The sequence below is a fragment of the Mytilus californianus genome, unplaced genomic scaffold, assembly GCF_021869535.1.
Source record: "Mytilus californianus isolate M0D057914Y unplaced genomic scaffold, xbMytCali1.0.p SCAF_13, whole genome shotgun sequence".
In the NCBI taxonomy this organism is placed as follows: Eukaryota; Metazoa; Mollusca; class Bivalvia; order Mytilida; family Mytilidae; genus Mytilus; species Mytilus californianus.
The window spans coordinates 35,378,361-35,400,772 of NW_026262615.1; the positions used below are offsets into that span (position 1 = coordinate 35,378,361).

The 22,412-nt window shown below is 31.2% G+C and overlaps 1 long non-coding RNA gene across 1 annotated transcript; it reads left to right on the forward strand.

Moving 5' to 3' along the window:
* The first annotated feature begins 893 nt into the window (after positions 1-893).
* Positions 894-21,930, forward strand: LOC127723567 (uncharacterized). Its single transcript, XR_007992130.1, has 4 exons — positions 894-927; positions 3,612-3,818; positions 15,472-15,584; positions 21,759-21,930. It is a non-coding gene; the product is annotated as an uncharacterized LOC127723567 (long non-coding RNA).
* The last annotated feature ends 482 nt before the right edge of the window (positions 21,931-22,412 follow it).

Genomic DNA, 22,412 nt, shown 5'->3' on the forward strand with positions numbered 1-22,412 from the left:
CAATAACTTTAGTTAAAGTAAATGGATCTCTATGAAATACTACAAGAAGGTTCAATACTACTAAAGGAAGATTGGGATTGTTTTTTAGGGTTATGGTATTAACAGTTTAGGAATTAGGGCCAAAAAGGGGCCAAACAACAAATATTTTTGTAGTTTCCGGACAATAACTTGTGTTTAAGTGTATGTATCTATCTTAAATTGTACCACAAGGTTCCATATCACAAAGGAAAGGCTGGGATTGAGTTTTGGGGTAATTGCCTCAAATATGCAGGAAATAGGAGCAAAAAGGGGCCAAAAACAAGCAGTTTTCTAGTTTCCAGACAATAACTTGTGTTTAAGTGTATGGATCTCTCTTAAATTGTACTACAAGGTTCCAAACCACAAAGGAAAGACTGCGATTGAGTTTGGGGCTATTACTCCAAACGGGTGGGGGGGGGGGAGGTGATTTTTTCCAATTTTTGTTTGGGGGGGTCATATTTTTTCTCTTCAAAATATTAGAAATTTCAAGTTTCGAAAAGTTTCAAGAAGAAACCTTCAATCTACCTATATTATGTCAAAAATTTGATAACAATCCTAATTCAGACAACATAAAGCTTGAATGTTGTGTCCGAACTTGCCCCAACTGTTCAGGGTTCAACCTCTGTGGTCGTATGAGGCTGCAACCAACGAAGCATTATATTGACATTTTTATTGTGCATACTTCTGCTCTTCGAAAAAGAAAAAAAATACTTAAAATAGCATTATGTCCGATACACGTATCATTGCAAACAGGTTTCTTTCGTTATCTGTTTATAATTTTGTTCCTCAATTTTGAGGCGTATAAAGGATATTGTCCCATATCATGCATATCATCGATAAAGACTTAAACGAAATATAGACATATAGAGATATATTTTTAGGTTACTGGAGAAGCAAAGATAATTGCAAGTATGTTCTTAAACCTCATAGTACTTACTGACTTATTCTTTTATATACACTTTGTACTTAGTTTTAACATGTTAATAATTATATATTATATATCGGATTTTAAAGCGCTAGCTGATTGAGTTGAACTATCTTATCTTGAGGATGTTTGATCAATCGTTTCAAAATGACAAGGAATTTAAAATAATGACATAAAATAGAATATTAACAATTGTTCTTTAAAAGAAGATATAATGGTGGGTGTGTGTCCTTGTTTATGAGATATAATCAATTAAAAATTTGGCGGAAAATGATTCGCTCTAGATTTTTCATACATTTATGATTGTCACCTATTTCCTTTTTACAACTATGCAAACATAATAAGGATTTAATCAGATTTTCAAAAATGGCATTTAAAACTAGCTGTAATAAGATGATGATAAAAAGTAGGGGTTAGCAGGCAAACATTTTTTTCTATGCAGGATATCTGACAAAAATTTAAAAAAACATGATTTGCAAACATCCGCAAAGGAATGGCGAGCAATTACATGCAACAACATAAGAACATTGATAACAACTTAAATGGCATCTGACGTAACTCCAGTTGAGATACATTGATTTTTATTCATCAATCTCGAAGGAATTGACTGTCATCTTTTCAATCAAAAAAAGTAAAATCACAAAAATAATGTACTTAGAGTTAAATTCAAAACGGAAAATCCCTAACCAAAATTTGAAATGGCAAAACCAAAAGCCCAAACACATCAAACGAATGGACACCAACTGTCATATTTCTGAATTGGTACAGGCATTTTCTTAAGAAGAAAAAAGTGGATTAAACCTGGAATTATAGCTCGCTAAACCTCTCACTTGTATGACAGTCGCATAATCGGTAAAAATATCAAAAATATGGGTACAAGAGTCAACATTGTATTATTATCTTAATCACTATGAAAACAAACAAATGTAGAACAAAGAAGCACAAAAATGCACATAGACAAAGCACATTAGCAAAAATGAAAGACAAGAATACAAAAAATTACTATAGCAATATAACACAATGACGGGATGTATAAGTACAGATCTATGTCATGTAACAATAAACACAAAAGGCATATAGACAAAGCACATTAGCAAAAATAAAAGACACAAATACAAAAATTTTACCACAGAACAATTACACAATGACGGGATGTATAAGTACAAAGCCGCGTTATATGGATATCACCAAAAAAAAAAGAAAAAAGAAAAACAGTAAAAGTAATATTCGCAAAGACATATAAAAGAAAACTATAACACGTTATTAACTTTATAAACAACGTCAATTTAAAACCAGCAAATATGTAAACACACATCTACCATGGCACAATAACACAAAGACGGGATGTTACGTACAGAGCGACGTCATATGTAACAAAGAAACACAAAAAGGCATATAGACAAAGCATATTAGCACAAAATGAAAGATAACAATACAGCAATTATCGTAGAACAATAACACAATGACGGGATGTATAAGTACAGAGCCATGTGAAATGTATAAAGAAACACAAAAAGGCATATGGACAAAGCACATTAACAAACAAATGAAAGACAAGAATACAAAAATTATCATCGAACAATAATACTATGACGGGGATGTAGAATTACAGAGCCACTTCAAATGGATACCACCAAAAACAGACTAAACAGTAAAAGTAATATTCATAAAGACAAATAAAAGAATACTATAACATGTTATTATGATGATAAACAATGTCGGTACCCAGAATTTATACTTCAAGACCATCGTGTATTATTTGAGAAGTTGATACGGAATCTTTCACATACCCCTGGTTTATCAACTTTCTCCTCAGACACTGGTGACGTTTTACAAAGTCTGAGTAGTTGCTGAATACCGAATCAGTTGGGAAATGTTTATTCCATATGCAGGTGGAGTTGGTTTATTGCTACTTAGCTGGGGGAAATTAATTTCAAAGTTACAATCGTCTCGTTTGTCATCGATTCTGGTACTGAGATGACTTAGTATGTCAAATTCGAGGTATAAGTCTAAAAGTGAGGCGGAGGATGCCGTGTCTGTTGTTTCTTTAATTTCTAGTTCTGGGGGATATATTAATGGAACCCAATCAGAAAGGTTTGTATTGTTTATGGAAAGAACATCATCAATATATCTGAATGTAAAATTAAATGACCTGCCTTCTTTGATCTTTTTGTTTTTGGAAAGTGTTTGAAGGAACTCCGATTCATATGAAAATAAGAAGAAATCGGTGTTATTAAACAGATTTGAGTAAATATATTTATCAGTAATTGTAAAATGTTCTTTCAAAAAACATGTATTAAAATACTTAAAAATCCTTATGCGTTTCTTTTTTTGCAGAGTATATATAATTGCTTGATGAAGGTGTAGTCTGTTAATGATTGTAATCAATGGTTGGTTTTATGTCCAATACTGATTGATTTTTGCATGGAAAGGCAACATAAATCCGAATAAGATTACGGGGAGAATATCTTAAAGTAAAATGTGAGGAGCTATAACAATGACACACAAGAACAAGAGTCCTCATTTATTATTATATATATATTGTATGATGTTTAATGATCAGACGTATTCATAGTACATGTATACGTAGAAGATAATTTATCTACATGTGTTTCCTTGAGTATTGTAGTATAGAAAGTAAAACTATCATAATTATGTTTACTTTTAGTCTTTGAAGTGGAAGATGATTCAGTCATTAACAAGGTTACTTTTAATATTATGAAGATGGGTCCCTACAATGTGACGTGCACACCTCTAACTAGTTTTGAGAGTTGGGCCAATCACTAAGGAATTAATAGCAGTGACACAGTGCCAGCTCGACGCAAATTATCCGGAAAGTGCGTCGTCTGGTTTGAAGTAGCACTGGAAAACACTGGTAAAGTAAAATTCTTTTAAGAATAGATTTGTGTATGTTGGATTTGAATACTATCATTATGTTTTATTCTTTTTATTTAAGACGTTTAATATGATGTTAAATCATGACTAAAGTTTGTGTTTCTAACAACTGTTTGGATTTTTTACCCGCACTTAGCATTATTTGGTGATCGATGAGATTTTAAACCCACTAGTTTCGTCCCCGAGGGTATTACCAGGCCAGAACATTTGTGTTAGCATAAAATATCGTTCATCTGATAATTTTTTTGAAAAATTATTGCATACTTAATGTTAAATTATACTTATTTCAAAAAATGGTTCTACTTTGTGTCTTAAAAAAGAATAGTCAAGGTAGTATCTTGTCTTATTAGTGATAATCCGAACTTTGTACACAATCACTATTGATGCTGGATAGTCAACATATTTGTAACTTTTGGAGGACATGTCTTATTATCAAACAATCGGCATTAAATTAGAGCTAACTGTGCCACTTCTGTCGATTTGTTCCTTTATTCACAAGAGGCTAAATTTTGGAAAGAATGAAAAGAAGCTAGTATTTTGTTGACGCCACTTTCGACAATAAAGATGATGTCCTCTTTTTCAATAGTTCAAAGTACGAATATGTTGAACACATCCATCCCATTGAACTTGGAATAAAGAATACAACAGTTACAGTTAAGTCTGTCTCATATCTTGACTGACATAAATATGTTACAGTAAATAGATGAAATTAGGAATTACATGTAATTACTATAATTTAGGGATTACATGTAATTCCTGATGCACTTAGTTAATACAAGTAAATCCCGAAACTTCCCAGTTATTACCAATAATTACTAATTTAAAAAAAAAATTTTACACCTTTTTACTAACTGTTAAAACAATGTTGTAACATGGTACGCTGATCAAAATTAGAGTTATACTGGTTAGAAGATCAGTGAGTATTATTAAAAAGTTTTCATTCTAAATTATACTTTTCTGTTATAGGGGCATTAGCAACGAGATATACAAAGAAAATAGATTTGAAATTTTCTGTTGAATCATTAATAAAAATGATATAGTGAAATTATAAATTAAAGCAGCCAATTTGGTTTAGTTTTATCAAAATAAGATAAGAAACATTGCTGATGAGTTATTCACTTGCAAGTGAATAATTCGACCTCATTTAATCCATATTCAGGTGACCTTCAATTTAACCTTTAAGTATGAGATGGGACTACGAACGTATTTAGCTATCAAAAGGAAAAGAATGTCAACATTGAAAGTAAAACAAAAGAGATGTACCATTTGCTTTACCGATTCGATAAAAAAAAGATCATTCTTAAACGCCGATTACCATACTTTTTAATTAACCTACAATTTGAAGTCATATAGACCTAGAAAATTCCAATTGCACGTGGGCGCTATCTGTTTATATTTATGTTTATATCTGGTTTTATGACCACCGACAGGCTTCGGAGGTCATCTCGATGTTTAATTAGGTAACGTTTATACATAAGTACACACAAAATTTTTATACATATTATCGAGTCCGTGCATTGTTAATAGTTTATTTTAGACTTTTTGTAATTTGGATTTAAGTTTTAGTATACTGTAAATCAAATATAAAATTTGAGTCAAATCGGTGAACATGAATTTGATAATTTATGACCCTTTATACTGTCTTAAACATCTTTGTTCCAAATGGACGACGAGAAAGAAAAAAACAATATTTACAGAGGAGTTGTTCAAATTCTACAATGTAGTAGAGTCTAAATGCCAAGGGAAAAGCTAAACACTATAATCAGCAGATTAAAACATTTGTTTAAAACTGAACCAACAAAAAAGACAGGAGATGATTACAATCTTCTCTCAATGTAAAAGATGGTTTTTATGAAATTTCTGTTGTATATCGAATAATTTAACCTTTACAAGCTATTCAACGGTGCGGTTTAAAGGCTACAGTAAAAGGGGGAGGGGGTTTAGTGGAAACATGTGCACTTTTTGCTTTGTCCTACCTTAGCTCCTACCTACTTTTACTGGACCCGTTTAAGGCCCATGCAACATGCAGTGGGGTTAACTAGTTTTGTCGTATACACATCCTCCCCAATTTATCTTTATGATTAATGATGTAAATAAATACAGTTGTAAACACATTATAAAGATAAACCTAGAAAGCACCAAACCCAACAAGAAATACTAATGTCCGTCTGTGTCTGTCTGTTTGCAAATCAGGACCAGGTGCTTTAAGAATAAGTGATCTCGGCTTCTCATGCGACAATATCAATATTTCAATAGCCACTTAACATCTAATAAACATCTTGCAAAGTCTGCCTGATGGAGATTTAATTTTATTATGAATTATTAAGATCATTTAACCACATTTGGTATAATCGCATGTCTATCATCAAAAAGAGCTGGCGAAGTTGCCTATAAACTATTCATAAATGTATTTCTCATATTTTGATTTATATCATTGTCTTGCATGTTTCAAATGATTTTAAGCGAGATTCAAACATTATAAAACAACGATTTTTATGTTTCAATTCACAACAAAACTGAAGAGCATGTAGTCTTGAAGGACCTTTGATTCCATGACCCTCAAGGGGGCTCATGGGTTCAAATTTTCGCGCCTACTGGGCAGGATGTTGCGCAAAAAATATCGAAAGTCATACCTATTGTCGTAATTGGCAATAACAATTAATTTTGATTATTATAAATAATTTTTTTTTATTTGAATATATTACCAAAGAGTGTTGTAATTGAAAACTGTAATTTTAAGATTTTATAAAATTTAATATTGCAATTTTCATTGTTGCAAATGCACTTCCGTTTTGAGAGAAATGACATGTTCTTGCCGGTGAGAGGAGACAATAAAAAGATAATTCATAATAATCGAACACGTGGGCTGCTTTTCATGAATACTAAAACGAAGATCGAAAAAAATAGAACACGATCTTCATTTTAGTAGCTTATGAAGCAGTTTCACACTTGTTTTACACTGGAAATTGACCAGGAAATATGCGTAACTTTTTGTAAACAAAGGAAATATATTGTAATGTAAGTTTTTCTTCTTTTTTAATTTTTAGCGATCTCTCATTTATTGAAGATTATTCGCCGGAATTTTTACATCGTCTGCAAATGATTCCAGCAGAAAAGTGATTTACGAAAAATCATTTGAAAGCGTAAAATTAATGAAAATGATTTTCGGCTAAATTCGTGAAAAACATAGTGACAACCATGAGTGTGGATTATAAATTATATAAAATTGAGAATTGAAACGGGGAAAAACCCGACCAAATAGCAAACAGCCCAAGACCACCAATGGGTCTTCAACACAGCGAGAAAATCCCGCACACGGATGCAGGATCCAGCTAGCCCCTAAACAATAATGTATACTAGTTCAGCGAAAATGGACATCACACTAAATTCTGAAACATATAAATGAACCAAAATTAAAAAAAAAAAAACATACAAGATTTACAATGGCCAGAGGTTCCTGTCTTTGAACAAGCGCAAAAACAAATATTTGCGGCTGGGTTAGACATGTTCTTTATCCTCCCGCTATACCTCTAGCCAATGTTGAATAAGCAAACACGCAGCAATACACACAGCAAAATACATGTAGCTCATGGTACAATGTACTTGTGTTAAACGTTTTGACAAATTATTTACAGATCTTTAATAGGGTTCAGGTGTGTTGACTACATCACCATTTATTTACGGACCATAAGAGTCCAGCCTGGCAGGTGTGTTGTGTACATCAGACACCATAAGTAATGACCATTTGATTTTCGGGAAAAAGGACAGGAGTTTCTTTTGCAAACAGAATTTTCATTTACTCTGTTGTTGTCTAGTTTATTTGAATATGAGTCGTTTTGATCTGATTCCTGTTGTCACATAACATACATTTACTCTCGTTTTCCCCTAAGGTGTTTCTCACTAATTCCTGTTTGTACTGCGCATGCTACTACTGGGTAATCTTGCATGGATTTCTTTTTATAATAAAACTAAGATTAAAAAGAAATTGGTAAAGAATATGAACTCTTTAAACATGTTAAACATTTTATGTACATTTTTTTAGTTATGCACTGTTTCACAGAAAAACTTTGAATTCCAATCCCCTAAAAACATGAAAAACTAATAATTTTGCGCAGCTGTATATATTCTAATTATTGGGGAGTAACCCCACCTCCCCCCTTTTTCAAAAACTCTAGATCCTTACTTGTAGATAATCCATGTAAAATTTGGCACATATCAAGCGGTGTTGAATATTTAATGATACATTATAAGGTGAAGTTCCATATTAAGCTATATCATTTTATACAATTTAGGTATAGAACCACTAATTAAGGCCCGGTCGGAAAGAACATACAAGAAAGTAGTACATATTTTAAACAAAATAGTTCCTACGCATAGCTGTATCTTTGTCAATAGGTGGAATATTTGGGTAGTTTTGGTATCAAATGAAAGCTTGGGGACTTGGGATCACTGTAGAACCCGTGTTGAAAGTTTCTTTTGAATAATAAAGAAGTATATACAATTTTAATAGGAGGGCACATTTGCCCTGTTGTTCAGATCAGAAGTACCTGTTTTTGTACTATCAAACTTCCGGAAACCAGTACGCTCTAAAATGCAATTAAAGGTATGTTGAATTTTTCAGCACAAGTCAGGATAAGGTATAGTTTTGACATGAAATAACTGTTACTTTATTTGAACTTAAGACAAATTAGCCATTAATGCTTGAAATTGCAGAATTTAACATAGAAAGCAATGGGGCTATGAATTAGTGGTTTTATACCTATTACTGAAAGGCATGTGAAATTCTATTTTTAGAAATGACACCCTTTACAATGAAAATTAGTCACATTTGTTGTCAGTAATCATGTTACATTATTTTTTTTATGTAACAATTATGTTGGTGTCAAATTACAACCCTCAAATTGCTACAATAAGGTATATCAGCCTTTTTTGATCATTTAGCATGCACACAGTTAAGATTTTACCTGATGTTTGAATTTTTGCATTACCTAAGACTGAAACCAATGAAACATGTACATTATGACTAGTTAATAGTATAAATATTGCTTTTGGTCAAATTATCTAGTGAGTGTTCATGTTTTATTGGGTTTCTTAGTGAATCATTTATTTCAAATGAAATTGATGTATACTTATATAGGATTTCCCAAATCTCACTTGAAATGCATTTTATAACCAGCTTAGCAAGTTGTCTAACTGGGAGATTCATAAATTGCTCTTGTTGATCCATGTTTATACATAAAAGTATGGTTTTTACCAAATCACTCTCCTTTTTCAACATGTAGAAAAAAGGGGGGTCAAAATTATCTATTATTTTTTTATGTTTGGACCACTGTATTTATATTCAAGGAAGAATCTTTGATAAAAATAAGACAGATATGTAAGGACACTGTTATTTGAGTAGATATTAACAAATAAGAACTGGTAAACATTGAAAAAGTGTCATATCTGTCACTATTAGTATCCATATGGAGTTTTCTTTGTATAACGCATATATTACTACCAGTCCAATTTGAGCTTGAATTCAGTGATATTGTGTTTTGACTAAAGCTTTATGTGTTTTTCTATGCTAGAAATAGATCATAGAAAGAAATTAAGTCAAGCAGAAGTCAATATAACAAGTTAGGTGCTGTTATAGGTATAGAACCACTAATTAAGGCCCGGTCGGAAAGAACATACAAGAAAGTAGTACATATTTTAAACAAAATAGTTCCTACGCATAGCTGTATCTTTGTCAATAGGTGGAATATTTGGGTAGTTTTGGTATCAAATGAAAGCTTGGGGACTTGGGATCACTGTAGAACCCGTGTTGAAAGTTTCTTTTGAATAATAAAGAAGTATATACAATTTTAATAGGAGGGCACATTTGCCCTGTTGTTCAGATCAGAAGTACCTGTTTTTGTACTATCAAACTTCCGGAAACCAGTACGCTCTAAAATGCAATTAAAGGTATGTTGAATTTTTCAGCACAAGTCAGGATAAGGTATAGTTTTGACATGAAATAACTGTTACTTTATTTGAACTTAAGACAAATTAGCCATTAATGCTTGAAATTGCAGAATTTAACATAGAAAGCAATGGGGCTATGAATTAGTGGTTTTATACCTTTACATACAGGTACTATTGGGAAAAAAATTTGTTCTTTTTGCAAAATCTTATGTCAAATGCCTTAAATTAATAAAGTTATACTAGTATGTATTTTGCTAAAACAGTACATTTTTCATGGACAGAATTAAAAATTTAGATAAACTCAAATCAGTCTTTGCTTAATCAGTTGGGATTGAATAATAGTTCTTATAATTATTATCACAGTGGCAAAATGTAAAAGGTTATTCATCATGTTCATGTTATTTCACTGATTTGATACTATTATAATTTCTTCAGTACATATAAATGAACTTACATATAAACATATGGGAAGTGAAAGTTGATGATCTTTCCCTATTTCTACATTTGAATGCCATCATATAATGGATCTGCATCAGATAGGATCCTTGCGTCACTAATTTAGCAAATGCAAACGGTATGGTACACAACATAACTTTCTATTTTGATGTTTAATTCTAAAGTACATGTATAATGAAAATAACACTCTAATTCTCTGTATTAACATGATTTAAGAAAGATACCTGTTTTTTAAATGTTTTAATATTGACATTTTGACTGAAATGTCTGACATTTGGTCTTCGTACACAGTTATCATCATTTGATTTACAAATATAGTCCCTAGTGTGGACAATGTCTAACTTACAAATTTTTTTTCATACACCTTCCTCTTTTTTTTTTCTCTATATTTATGCATAAAATAGTAATTAGAGGGATAAAAGTACATTAGTTTTCTAAATTTAATTGTTTCCAATTTTTCATGTCGGGGCCTTTTATAGCCGACCATACGGTATGCGGTTTTTCTCATTATTGAAGGTTGCCTATAATTGTTTACATCAACTTCAGTTGAACTTTGGTGGATAGTTGTCTCATTGGCAATCATACCACATCTCCTTATTTTTATGTAAAAGCAATAACAATCATGATTTTTTAGTTAAAGTAGTGATTTGGGTTAGTTGAACAAGGCAAAAATTAGTACATGTATGTATGGAGCTGTCAAACTGAATTACAGACCCCCTTAACATAATATTGTCCATATTTTGAGTTAGAGCTGGTAGAATATTCTATAGTTTTGATATATTTTTTTCCTAAAAGTAGTACATAACACTGTAAAAAGCTTGAGCAAGTGCAAGTGTGATTTTATTTTATTTTCATTTATTGTCTTAAAGAAATGCACTAAACAGATGCGGATCTAGGATTTAAAAAAGGGGCCCAGGGCCCCTAAACTAGGCAACGTTTGGAATAAGACATGTAAAAAGGCTATGCATTAACCATATATGTACCTTCCCCCTAAATCCACATCTGCTTTGAAGTAACTGTGTTTTCAAACTGAATGGACATTTTTTTTAAAAGTTGACATGACCTTAGATTAGGAAATTATAAAAGAGCAGACAAAGTTTCATGACAATACAATCTTTATTATAAACTATATGTCAATTTTAATCATTTAACTTTGGATGTTAATGTTTTTCATTTAATTTAACAATTTCAACTATCAAGATTTGTGATTTAAAAAAACTAATTTTACAAAAATTAGCTTTTAAAATACCATAATATATAATGTAGCATGTATTTAAAGCAATTGAAGAATCATTCAATGTATCAAAGATTCAAGATTCATTACAATTATTCAAAATTTAAATTAATATGAGACTGTGCCTGAAAATAAGAAATTTTCAAATGAAGGTGGCTTTACATAAAAATGTATTGTTTTCTACTAATTTAAAATTTTTATGTTTTTTTTGTTTAAATATTTCTTCCAAATATATTTAATGTCCCTTGGATGGAAAAAAAGTTACAAATATCATACCACATGAGTATAAAATGGTCTTGGCCATGTATAACTGAAAATTATTTTTTGGTCAATATAGGCCATAACACATATTTACACATAAAAATGAATACAGAACTGAGAAGCTATAGGAAAAAGTTTTGTTTTACTGTTTGCTCATTTCTATCATGTCTATGCTAAGATGTCATGATACAAGAAGTACAATATATGCTGATGCAGTGGTTTTTTTTCTCATTTTTTAGTGGATAACTTATTTAATTTAAGTCCCAATAGGCATATAATACATGTACATTGTATTTGGTCAACTTACTATCCTACCAAAGAAAATAAAGGTGGCATATTAAATAACACAGGTACACTAATCAACATAATTTACTGTTGAAAACTTTATAAATCTCTAAAAACATGTGTGCACTTAAAATTATTGTACAAGGGAGGGGGAGTGACAGGTATTTGCATAACATGATTTGCAGAACAGAATAAAAAAAAAACTTGCGCACTGTGAAAAGTTATATGGTTATATCAATGGAATAAGCCTGTAAAGTTGGCCTGTTGCTTATCAAACCGTGCTTGTCAACACTTTTTAATTGGTTAATTGTTATTGGAATTTATGTAATCTGGATAAGTAATGTATGGGAACTTAAATATAACCATAAATGGATTCTTTTGTCACCAGTATACTGCATGTTGTTATTTATATTTAAAGTAGATACCAAGATTGGATTTACTATGCCTGTCACAAATGTGGATGGATTATATAGATATACCCTTGTCCGTTCATAAGTATGTACATCCATATCAAGTTAAGTTTTGCATTTAGCCCCATTACTCAGAAACTTATGGTAATATATCAATGATATTTATTCACCACAGACATCTTGTATACTAGTAGTATAACACATTACTTGAGTCACTATGACCTACATTTCATGCTTTAGTGTCTTTGGTTCAGTCTTGCGTTTAGGTTCATTTCACAAAAATCTATAGTGATATATTACCACTACAGTATTCTTCTATAGTACAACACAGCTCAACAACAATTTTATTACTGTGACCTACATTTAATGGCAGGACATCCTGTGTCTTAACGAAACGTTTTCTAGGTAATACAAATCTAACACACTATTTAAATTGAAAATTATATGTACTATGTAATTTCAAAATCATAAAACGGATTAATTGGCAGATATGAAAAAATATTAAATGGCTGGTGTATCATGTTCAACTATCTCATGTAATAATTTTTATACATAAACAAGTACTCCTTTGAAATGAAAGATGAATTTGTCTGTCAAACTAAGATATAAATGGCTCTCATAATAATTCATTATACAACAAACAAAGAAGCTCACCTGTGTGTTATATTTGTCAGCTATATGTCTAAAATTTCAAATATATATAAAAAGATCGGCTTTGATTGCCAATGAGACGCGGCATGATTGAGAAAACTTTCCATCAGAGACTAAAACATGTAAAAGACGTAGAAGTTAACAACTATAGGTCACCCTATGGCCTTCAATTATGAGCCAACTCTATACTGCATAGCAAGCTATAAAACGAAATGGCAAATTTAAAGCAATTCAAAAAGAAAACTAACAGCCTGATTTATGTACAAAAACACAAAAACAAATAAAAATATGACGACAACAAATGACAAGCACTGAATAACAGGCTTCAGACAGGCACATACTACATATTAATCTAAACCTTTAACTTTTTCACAAAAACCATGAAAATGTAACATAAGTCATGAAGTTTGCAGAGAATCATAATTCCAAATGCCATTATGCATCTATTTTATTTTTTGAGGGAATTGATGTTTGAGGTTTCCCATATCAGACTTGGAGGAATAGAGGGGAAATTACTTTTGTATATCAATCTATTCATCTAGTAGCTAAAGACTAGTACTAATGTTAATTTGTATGTCCTATTGACATTAGATCTAATAAGAAGCAGTTTCCCAGTAGGTCATAATCTATAAAAGTTTTCCTTCTAAATATTTGGTATTTAAAATTATCTAGATTGTTCCCTACAGTCTAACTTGACTATTTTAACAATGATGACTTTGACAAATGAATTATATAATAATTCAGCTCCACCATCCACTTCTTGTTTTACATAATGTATTAAAGTATATCTGTAAACTTTGATTTATTAACATAATGATCTTATAGAAAACACTTCGAAATTTATGAATAAACATTAATTTATGAATACCATGACCTTGACCTTTGACCTTACAATTTGACCATGTGACATAAAATTCAATGTGGGCCTGCATATCACTACGGGGTATTGTAAACCAAAATTAGGTTTTCATTTCATATAGTTTTGGTTAAAAACGGGAGATAAAGTTGAATTTTATCAAAAATAGCCTTTTTTGTTGTTGCCATGGTTTCACGCTTTCAGTGATTTATCTCTCTTAAAAGATCCGCGACCCCCTATTATTTTTTTTTTGCTTTTTCTGAACTTCACTTATTATTCTCTAATAGTACAAAGTTTAATGGAAATATGTAATTTAGTTCTCTGATTTTTTTTAGGATGAAGGTAATGCAGGTGATATTATTAGTCTTTTCCCGCCAAAAATGGATAATTGGATTAAGAATGGGAAATATCTTTCTAAAACTAACGGTGACCTATATATTTGTTTTAGCTGAACATGTAAAACTATACTTGTGCTTGTTGTAAAACAAATTTAAACAAAATCTTATATAAATGGTATCCGTTATCAAAATCTAAGTATGTCAACACACAATTTTCCCTTTTATTCTTTTGTAAAACAGCAACAAAACCCTCCTTATTTTGGTGGCCTATAAAACGCTTAAATGAACGATGACCCCCTAATTTTATTTCATTATTTTGATCCACACTTTTTAAGGGATAAAATATCAAGTTTTCAGGAATTTCTTATATAAAGTGTTTATAGCCTCGATCCTCCTTAAGTAAGCCCTTCAATCCCTACCCATTTACTTTTTTTATTGGTTTATTGGATTATGTCTTAGATTTTAAGACAAAAAAAGTCAAGTTAATAAAAAGCTGTAAAAAGGACCAAAATATTCAGTGAATACATGTAATCACTGAAACAATCAGTAAATACATGTAATTACTAGATTGATTAGTAATTACAGGTATTTACTCAATTGTTTAGTAATTACGTGTAATTCCTAATTTCACCTATTTACTGTAACATTGACAATGAGGGTCAGTTGAGAATACAACTTTGCGATAAAATAGATTCAAATTTCAAATTATGAAGTTTCTAGTAGCAATTTTCAGCAGCGCCTTCATAGGGAGTATTTATCTTCCAAATGATAAGATATTCCACAGCTTGCATTTCCTATCTTGATTCCATGATACAGGGTCACTGCTCACAACAAAGCCTTCAAACCAAGAGTGTCAAGTGGGTAAGTTGAATCATTTCCTTTAATGATTTTACGGACGCCATCACGAGTTGATTGACCGTTATGGAATATCTGTAACAGTACCAGTTTTGTCTTTCCTTTGATATGGACAAGTTAGGTTTCATGATTAATAAATTTGGTGATGTCTTTGGGTTAGATAAGTGTCAGTTAACAATCCAGGATTTTGATTTTGTTTTGGTCTTATAATGATGTATTTATTTCGACTAAAAAATATTATGTAATCGATGCTCCTTTGCAATCTCCTCCTTCCTTTGTATACTATACTACGCAGTTCAAATTATTTTTATTGAACACTACATGTTTTTATTTTTTTACAGATATTACATATCAAGACTTTGAATCTGTGTGGGCCACGAAAGTTTTTACAATCAGCAATGAACTTAGAAATGGATTCGAAATAGAGATTTTCAAAATACTTGGGGAAAGAAGGGTATATTTATTATTACAATATTTGTGTTATTAGCAATAGATATACTATATAACAGTCACTATCATTGCTGAAAATACTTCTATTATCATAAAAGTTTAACTTACCCTCCATCAACATAACACGAGTATATTTTCTAGTTTCACCATTAAAATCATCTCCACTAATAAATCGCTCAGGCTAAAATCAGAACAACCACAACTTCTACAACTATCACTTTCACCAAACAAAGGCAACATTAGTATACCGCTATTCGAAATTCATAAATCGATTGATAAAAAAAAACAAATCCGGGTTACAAACTAAAATTGAGGGAAACGCATCAAATATAAGAGGAGAACAACGACACAACACTAAAATGCAACACACACAGACACGAACTATAATATAACAATGGCCATTTATCTGACTTGGTACAGGACATTTTAAAAAAAAAGGGTGGGTTGAACCTGGTTTTGTGGCTAGCCAAACCTCCCGCTGTTATTGCAATGTTAAATATAACATTAAAATGACAAGATTACACGACAGGACTACAATACAAATAAATGGGAGGACATACAGGACAGAGACACACACAAATAATAGCTATCAAAAGGTACCAGGCTTATAATTTAATACGCCAGACGCGCGTTTCGTCTACATAAGACCAATCAGTGACGTTCAAGACATGGCTGAGAGGTCTATGTAGTTATCGCTAGTCTATCAACTCTGAGATTGAAATTGACTCAGATTTCAACTGATAATGGTTGCCCGTTTTCCTTCCAAGGGTCGTTGATATTATCTGATATATCTTCCGGTTTCCTTCACTAATACAACTAACCGCCATAATATAGCCAAATAACTGAAAGTGGCGTGAAACATCAACAAACATACAATAACACATTATCTCTCATTAAACAAGGAAAATATTCGTGAGAGTTTTCTAGGTCCTATGCAAGGGAATGATTTAATATTTGGTCTGCAGCTTGAAAATGTTGAGTTGTTGCGAGTAAGCAAATTTTACATCTACCGTGTAGCCATTTCCTGTACCGACAGTTTGAAATTTTACAACTGTCATTGTACGAAAATATTTTCTCGGTTACTATGAAAGGGAACGAATTGATATTCGGGGTGCAGTTTGATAATGCTATAAATCGAGCAAGTGAGCAAATTTATATCTGATGTGTATCCATTTTCTGTTTGTCGATAATTTGAAATTTTTCAATACCAATTTATTCAAAGCCATTGCACAAGGGAAATTTGAGCGCAAGTTTTCTTGGATTCAGTGGAATGAAATGAATAAAAAGACTCCAGTAATATGTTATCTCAATCAATAACATGCCGCGACGAGGGTCAAGATCAGGTATTGGTCTTGTTTATATGACTGTCTGCTAGCCAAATTGTTTAAAGACTGTAAATTTCAAACGGTCAAACTCCGTAAAAGTGTTTGATTTCGAAAGTGCATAATTATATTTATTCCAGCAATTTGTTGCTGAAATTAAATGAAATCAATCATGAATCTTATTTGCATTTAGGATTTTATCATTACCATGCACTACAAACCAGTAAAAGTCTGAAATGGCCTATATTTGTACTCCACTGTACTGATTTGTACTCGACCAGTCTGAATTGGTCTGAAATTTACTTGATAATGCTCGACTGTAGTCTGAACCATACTTAACAGTCTGAACTTGTACTCGACCTTTACTCGACCAGTACTTAGCCATTTTATTTTCGTCTGAACCATGCTCGACCTAGTCTGAACCATGCTCGACCTAATCTGAACCATACTCGACCTAGTCTGAACCATACTCGACAAAGTTTTAACCAACCTAGACCTAATTTTCGTATCTATCTATTGTATTTCATCAATTCAGGAAATGTTTCCCCTGGCTAGAAATTTGAACAACAAATAAATTCAACACCATATTTATTAACACTTACATATATATATCACCTTTAAAAATAAAAATAAAACAAGCTGATCAAATAATCTCAAAACTGAATTGTGACTAATATTTTCAATGTTATTCAATTTTTTTTTGAATGTTTCAGATATATTTTATGGTTACTTGACGATTTTCACCATTTATATTAAGCCTTGTATAGATTTATGGTGCTAGTTGAGTTTAGTTAATGCAGTGAACATTTTTTTTTATTAAATTATATTAAATAGTATATAAAGCAACTTAATAAATTTTAAAAATCACACCTTTGTTTTGTAAAACTAAGAATTTAATATAATCATGATAATAGAACTTCCATAGCAATCCTTGATTGATAGATATAGGAAGATGTGGTATGAGTGCCAATGAGACAACTCTCCATCCAAGTTACAATCCACAAAAGCAAACCATTATAGGTCAAGGTACGGTCTTCAACACGGAGCATTGGCTCACACCGAACAGCAAGCTATAAAGGGCCCCAAAAAATTACTAGTGTAAAACCATTCAAACCAACGGTCTAATCTATATAAAAACGAGAAACACGTATGAACAACATAAACAGACGACAACTACTGTAATCAGATTCCTGACTTCGGACAGGGGCAAACATTTCCAGCGGGATTAAACGTTTTAATGGTACCAAACCTTCTCCCTTTTCTGAAACAATAGTATTATATCACAACATAGAAAAACACACTTCAAAATATCAATTGGAAGGCTTAACTCATTCAAAAAACGTAAAAGTCAAGAGTTAATAAACAGGTTTAAACAAAGTTAAAGTATGATATTATTGTGAAATAACAAACAATTTTTAGAAAATCATCACTTTTGAAGAAACCTGTGTCATATTATACACAGGTAAATGAAAATAATTTTGTTGTTAAGTATACTTCTTCTTCTGTGTGTATAAAATATCCGTTTAGGATAACCATTTAAAAAAGGAAATGTGTTCCAAAGTTGTAGAAAAATTTATTTCAATTACATTTAAATAACTTTTGTCAAAATTAAAGACATGGCAAGCACAAGAAGCACTTTAATAAGGTTTAATTACCTCAGTACATGTGTGTTTTACAGGTACAAAGAAAGTTCTTTTTTTCTTAAACTCGTGTATTACTTATCTAGTGAATTCAAAAGGCCTTGCAATTTATGTTTTACAGGATGTTGCAATTTTTAATGAATGTTAATTAGAAATTAACACTCTCTGACCAGGTGTGATCTTTTTAATGAGTTTGCCCCAAGCTTAAGGTATTACTTTATACTTTACCACTAATCAGAAGAAAAATTTTATCTATTTCTTTAATTTTGTTTTCCCGTTTTGATATATATTATAATATATCCCAAATTATTTTAAGAATAGATATATTTCTAAAATAAGGTTAAACAATTTGAGTGATTTTTTGGCTGTTGGTACCTCATTAAAAAGATAATTATATAACTATTGTATGTAACCATGAACATGATGAAACCTATATAGTTTTTCTTTAGGAATTTAGGAAAATTAAGTTTAAAAAAAAAACATGCCAAACAAGAAGCACCTTAATAAGGTTTTATTACCCTCAGTAAAGGTGTGGTTTTTAGTTAAAAGAAAAACTTTTTTTTAACAAAACTCTAAAACTTTAAAATTAATATAATTAAATTATTGTATAAGATAATTTAATTTATCTATCTCTATTTGATAAATCTGAGAATCATGTAAGGATGTAAAAATATGTTTTTATATATATCTTTATTTTATTGTGGCTGTTGTCATGTCAGAAAAAAATAAATTAATTTTAACAGCTAAAATTAAAAAAAAAGTATAGGTTTTTTGGTCAAGTATGGTTCAGACTGGTCGAGTATGGTTTAGACTGAAAAAAATGGTTGGGTACAGGTCGAGAATGGGTTAAGACTGTTTCAGACTGGTCGAGTAATAGTTCAGACTATTTTCAATGACAAAGATAAGGGTCAAGTACAAATCAGTACGGTCGAGTATGGTTAAGACTGGGGCCGAGTAATGTCGAGTAAAATTCAGACAAATTCAGACTGGTCGAGTAAAAATCAGTACAGTCGAGTACAGATATAGGCCATTTCAGACTTCTACTGGTTTGTAGTGATGCATTTTCAGATTTGCTTGAAGAATCCCTGTTTCTACTAATCATTTAAACAGTCGTGATAATTTGTATTCATAACATTTGTAACCCCTTAATTATAATGAAAATTTTGCTACCGTTTTGTCTTTCCAAAATATGTAAGTGATAGAGACTGTAGTGCAAATTCTATCCGTGGGAAATTTTTATCTTCCATTCCTATTTATATACAATAGGCACCCATGTTTCATTTTCCAAATGTTTTATAGGAGATTGTGTTGACACTTTTTTATATAGATGTTTATATCATTTTAAGTAAAAGTTGCAACCACGTTTGATTTGGGTAATCAGCTATTATCTGTAATTCAAATGAATGTATGATACCGATTTCAGTATTTTTTACACACGTTTCCTATTCCTTTTCCATCATTATACTCTCGAGAAATATAAAGTAGTATATCAAAATAGAATCTTATCGCACAGACATTACGCACAGTATTCGGTCTATTTTCATTTCACCATTTTTATGCATAAATAGGATTTAAACAAATTATTTCTACGCATTATCAAATAGTAAATTGTTTTAATTTATCGTTTGAATCGAAATTAAAAGAAATCTGATCTTAATAGATTTATTATATAATTGAGAGTTCTAAGTCCGAGTTTATAATGCCGTTTTCACCATGTAAGACAAAACAAACAGAATTAACCATCGAAATCCAGACGAAGAAAAATATACGAACTGCTGAAAAGATTTCGTGCATAAAATGTTTACAATTGGGATATACATGTAATATCAGCAAAGTCATGACACGATATATATCATGTCAATTCGCAGTCTAGCGGTCATTTTATGAAATCCGTACAGCTGTAAGATTTCAAGATTCTATTACACAAAAATTAAAGCAAGCACTTCGATACTGTAGTATTTTTACATAAATTATGGCACAAATTGTTAACTCAACATTATAATGTGATTTTATTAAATTTTACAAATGACTATTTATATTTAACATATCTTCTATTATTTATTTCACCCGAAATTTTCGAATATTTGTTTGTAGCATATCCTGTAATAACACCGATGCTCTGTTTTCGAAACCTAGTTACAAAGACATATGCATGTTGATGATTGTATGTCTCTGATAGAACGAGTGTATGTTTTTACGTAGCAGACATTTAAACACATCCGACAAACAAACGCATGTGAAAAGTACTTATTATTGGCATTTCAAGGACTGTAAACATTTTCATAATTTAATACGAATAACTCAAAATCAAATTTTCATCGCAATAATGTGTCATCACGTAAATTGCACTTGAATGCTTGCACTCCATTACTGCATTATTTCATATGTAAAATGTACAATTGAAATAAAGAATGCATCAACGAAACCAATTTATATAATGTTATTAGGTACGTATACGTGAGAATAACAGATGGCACTCAAATTGCAGTAATTGGAGTAACAGTGTAGCATTCAAAGAGTTGTCATTCAAACTTAATTTGCGACAGTAAAACTATCGTTGGACGTCCGCAAAGCTTCAAATACAATACAGTTATCTCTAAATTCTAATGCAATTATTTTGTATCAATAGTTTTGATTGGATGACAATAAGCGTAAAATTCTCTATCTCCCTTGTCTGTAACAAGGTACTTTTATTTCTCATGCTCCTGATTTGAATGAATAAACCGGTTAAACACTTATAAACTCATCGCCACCGATCGAAATGTAAAAACAGCGATAGACTAAGATATTCCTAAATGTGCATCTGCTCTATGGTCGGGTTGTTGTCTGTTTGACACATTCCCCATTTCCATTCTCAATTTTATGTGGTATATAAGAGAAATTATGAATGTTTCTAAGAACTTACACATCTTTTTTAATTGGAAAATTAACAGGTCGATTGTGACGAGTCATTTACTGTATTTGCAGATCGAATATGTTCTGTTGAATATATTTCTTTATGCCCTATTCAGTAACGTAGCGATGTTTTATTGCACTTGTTGAAGGATACTTATTGATTGTTAAAATGATATTGTATGTACAGTGTGTCCATTTATAATATTTACCATAGAAATGGTCATCTTATGAAACAAATATTGACGTGATCACAGACATTAAAGTGTTCTTGACAATTTTTGTTCATGATTGACCTTCATATATTTCGTAAATTTTATTCAGTTATATACATTCTCCTGTAAGAATGAGTGTGACGACTGGGAAACCCATATACGGAGACTTCCAATCGAAGACAACTTATACAAGAAGCCAAAACTAGTTACACAGATGTATTAAATACTAGAAAGTCGCGTTCTGATCAAACTTTACAGAAACATAATGTATTTGTTAATGGCATAATAAAGTCCTATTAACTTCAAATATTTACACTTGTGTATTATGGTATGTCTTTATGTAATAAACTAGTTCTATCCATCATGTATCAATCCACATGAAATACATATAAGATGTACGCATGTTTCCCTACAAACCATGTCATATTAGTGGGTGTGAAGTATGCTCCACAAACTTTGTATGCTAACAATAATTAATTTATTGGCAACAAAAACTGTGCTAGAAAATTACACTAAGACATTGTAATAATCATATCTGGTACTGTACCTTTATTGCTCCTTTACCATATAAATATAAAAAGATGGAGTGTAATTGGCAATTAAAATACTATCCACATTGGACAACATGACGCATATATAAGCAACCAAAGGATCACCGTAAACAATTTGGAAAATCCATATCGTATATATAAAAAGTCATAATAACAGAAAAGAATCCCTACAATTCAAAGAAAAAAACCAACAGCCTGATATGTACCAAACA